The sequence below is a fragment of the Bos indicus genome, chromosome 17, assembly GCF_029378745.1.
Source record: "Bos indicus isolate NIAB-ARS_2022 breed Sahiwal x Tharparkar chromosome 17, NIAB-ARS_B.indTharparkar_mat_pri_1.0, whole genome shotgun sequence".
Taxonomy (NCBI): Eukaryota; Metazoa; Chordata; class Mammalia; order Artiodactyla; family Bovidae; genus Bos; species Bos indicus.
In genome coordinates this window covers 24,969,037-24,973,274 of record NC_091776.1, presented here as the reverse complement: position 1 = coordinate 24,973,274, position 4,238 = coordinate 24,969,037, and the positions used below count along the sequence as shown (strand labels likewise).

The following is a 4,238-nucleotide window of genomic DNA, read 5'->3' as shown; positions in this document are numbered from 1 at the left end:
TGATCAATTATACCGATTGTATCAATTTGGTTACTTCTAAAAACAAATGTCAAGATGGGAATTGTTGTGTAAAAAAGGTACTGTGGAAATGGCCATGAAGGATAAAAGATGAGGAGAGAGCAGAAATCAGTTATGAAAATCTCCAGACAACAATAAGTTCTGATACGTGTGAAAAGAAAAAGGAAAGGAAGGACCAGGTGGGAAGATCTTCTGACAAAGCACAGGTAGAGAAAGTTTTGACCATAACGGTGGTTTTCTGAATTAGAGCGGTCCTGTGTTAAGTAACGGCTTCCCTGGTGGCTCAGACGGTAAAGCGTCTGTCTGCAATGCAGGAGACCCAGGTTCGATCCCTGGGTTGGGAAGATCCCCTAGAGAAGGAAATGGCAGCCCACTCCAGTATTCTTGCCTGGAAAATCCCATGGATGGCGGAGCCTGGTAGGCTACTGTCCATGGGGTCACAAAGAGTTGGACACGACTCTTAACGGGCCAGGACTGGTACCTGGGCTTGCCTTGTCTTTAACTGAGAGTGATTCCTGAGTCAGTGCTGATAGAGATAAGGCCACCAGTCAGTTACACTCTGCACATTTGTTTCACTCGAAGGGGATTTGAGCAGAACACTTCCATGGATGCCACAGTCTACATCTTACACAAAAGAGATACACTTGTCCAGGCAGATTCTGGAAGCAGCTTTCCCATGGATCCTGTGAGTCTCCTTCCTAAGGATAAACTGACCAGAGTGAACTTGGTAGGATGCATTGTGGCCCCTGCAATAGTTGGTTTTGGAGCATAACTGGTATACTGGTATTTCATTTTCTTCTTCCCATTATATTGTATCTCTCCTCATCCTCATCTATCACAGTGGCAGATCTTTGTGACTTCCATGATGGCATGACCTGATCCCCACTCGTAAGTGACCTAAGCCCTTGGTCATCATACTGCCTTCTCAGACCACATGTCCATTCACCATTATAAACAGGAGAGGGAAAACCAAGAGAAACCCACACAGATAACTCATGTTTTGTATTTCTCCTAGTTCTCACTGGTTTGTGCAAAACCAGTGCAGCCAACCTGTTGATAAGGGCCAATTACTCCTTCCAAAAAGATGACTCTTTCCTTACCTGCTTTTCCCTGAAAATGAGAAATCCAAATGTTTCTGCAGCAGGGATTATTTTCAGTGTGATAAAATCTTGTAGGTTCTTTGGAAAGAGTGTGCCCCTTTGCTGACTAAAATTTCCATGCCCCTAAATTTTGGGTCAAGAAGTGAAAAATATCTAAAACTAAGCTAAAAATCTAAATCTTAAAATTATAGAATATAGAAAGTTTAATATTGGTTTGGATCTATACTTCTATATGAAAAAATCATCTTTCTTGTTAATGTATTACAAACTGTCATTTCTTAAAAGAGTGCCTTATTTAAAATTATTTAAAGAATACACACATATTCTCATGGAAAGGAATTGGAATGATAATTACCTCTAACAGGCACTATCAGGAAGAAACTAAGAATAATTTTAAGAGAAAGATAAGGATTGAATTCATAACTTCTTTGATATACCAACAAATATTTTAGTTTACATCCCATTATCAAAGCAGTAAAACACTGACATTATTTTCAAGGAGGAGGCATTTCCTGTCTAGAGCACACTGTGTGATGTCTGATATCGTTCCTGTGAACTATCAGATTCACTCTTGTAACACTTATGAATTTTATTTTTTTGACCTTGTAAGCCAGTCTAAACTTTGTCTAGGAGTCTATAGAATAAATGTAAAGTGTGGATTTATGCAGATATATACATTAGTTGGTAAATTAAATGTTAAAATGATGCTTTGAGGGCAGAATAAAGACAAAATTAGGAAAAATATTATAAAAATTAATCAAGTTTATAAATTTGAACATATTTACTTTAGTTCTGCTATTTTTTTCAGGGTTAACCTGTGAATTATTACCACATGAATAAATATAGATAACTGATTAATATCAGTAAATATTAACTCTTCAGAATACTTGATTTTATTTAATGTGTGCTCAGATTTTAAATGAGGGAAGTCTATCTTTCAGTAACCACATTAACTTCTGTTTTGTGAAATAAAACAATAAGGTAATATTTCAGAATATTCACTTTCTTGAAGTAAGTCAGTACATCAGGCAGATATTAAAGCTAATATTCTACATTGCAATTTGGCAGAGGAGCACTGTTCAGAAAATTATGTGTGCTTTCTCATCACCAGTTTCACAGAAAGAAAAAGATTAATATTAAAATAATTGAAGAAATAAATATCAAAGAAAGAAATAAAATCTTTGCTATTTTTTGTATTCCTAAACATATTTTGATGTTATAAGTATAAACAATTTTCTAATGATACAAATAAAAGTAATTAAAACTTCAAATTTTTGGTGCCAAAAAGAAGAGTTGCATTTATTCCCTTTAAATGTTTATCTGAGTTTTTCCATCTGAAAACTCATAGATATTTGGGTATTTTATTACAGCACAATTCCAAATAGGAGATAAAGGACAAATGATATTTGACTATATTGGAGATATATTTTAGATAAGCTGAAATGAAATTCCTCATGTGGCATTTCCCCTACTTCCCTCTGAAACACTTAAATTCCAGTTTGTTAAAAAAAGCATTATGACTGTTACTTGAAATATCATTGTATTATAATCAAAGCTAAGGCCCACAATATCACCAATAGTAGTATAGGAAACATTATATCTTAATATATGAACATCAGTATTTTTCTCATCAGAAATGTACTAGAGCAGCATGCATGCTTCATTCGGAATAAAGGTGAAGTATCAAGATGAAGAGAATGATTCATTCTATGAATTAAGTGGTTGAGACTTCTATCTGAGCTCAAAATAATCTTAAATTCTTGGCAGATAATCTGGTGGGAAAATAATTTTGCTTAAAAATATGTAATTTGCTCAATTCATGATTTTTCTATGTATAAGAGTAGTAGATGTTTCTAATATGCTAATAGTATATATGTATCTGCTAATAGTTTATTTCCTTCATAACCAAATTGAGCAACAGAACATTCTACATTGTAAGAAATAGAATTATTGTTCTTCTGGTTAGTAGTATAAAGATACTAAAGTTGAAATAATTTTAGTAATCATTAGATTATTAAAATTATTAATTTTAGAAATAAATTTAACTTCCAGTACTGGAAACTTTGAAAAAGTTACTTTGTGTAAAAAAAAAAAACAAAACTTAATCCTAAATTAGTTTTATTTTGTCAACTATGGTCTATAGCTAATTTTTCCAACTTTGAGAAAAACTAGCTACTGTTTGAATTAAAGATGCTGATGAATAATCTTAATTGCAGTGTCAGTTAATAAGTCATTTCTCACTAAAGTTGACCATGTAAGGCTTAAATGCTTGTCTTTTGCATGATACATTATCATAAGGTTATATTCACCCTTTTAAAAGATTGATGACTCTACTCTGAAAGACACTAGTGGAGTTAGGTTTAGTTTTATGGCCAAACACTATGATGGGACCCAATCAAACACAGACATGTAGAGAAATGACTTAGAAATGGTATAATAGAAAGACATTTCAAATTTGTGACCTGAAACAGTCACTGAAATGCTTCTCAGATCATATTTCATGTAAAGGAGTTATATGTAAAATCAGTTGGCTCTACAAAAATTGTAAATGTATTAAGGATATAATATTCTGATCTATGTTGTTCAATTAAGTTTAGTAAAGATTACCTTTCCATTCTCATGACAAAATAAATCAAATAAATTGTTTGTAGGAGTGCCTGCTTGCTTAGTGTCCTGGTACAAGTTTATTTGAATCTTTGTTAGTTTTAGAGAGCTTCTTTAGTTGCAAACGTATCTTTCATAATCATGAACTAATCAGCACCCTTCTTATTTCTATAATTTTAACTTTTGAAAAAGGCTGTCTAGAAAAAAATAAATATCACTTTTAATAATCATGATAGAAATTCTATCATGCAGAGGCATTAAAAAGTGAAAAGGCTGAGATAGCATTTTACTATTAAAATAGCTCACCCTTTCTGCAACTTTAATATATTCCTTTTTCCTTGCCATGATTGAAGTTGGCAGTATTAAGACCAATTGTGCATAAGGCCAGTTGAATTAGTGACAGGAGGCAATTAGATTTGACCAGATCAACTGAGAATTCTCATAGATTTTTGTCAGTTTATAATAATGAATAAACCTATGTGAGCATTCAAAGAAAAATGTTGACATAAGAACAAT

General features: G+C 33.0%; 1 non-coding gene across 1 annotated transcript; it reads left to right on the top strand.

The window, feature by feature from the left end:
- Positions 1-290: 290 nt before the first annotated feature.
- TRNAC-GCA (transfer RNA cysteine (anticodon GCA)) lies at positions 291-362 on the top strand. Its single transcript has one exon. It is a non-coding gene; the product is annotated as a tRNA-Cys (tRNA).
- The last annotated feature ends 3,876 nt before the right edge of the window (positions 363-4,238 follow it).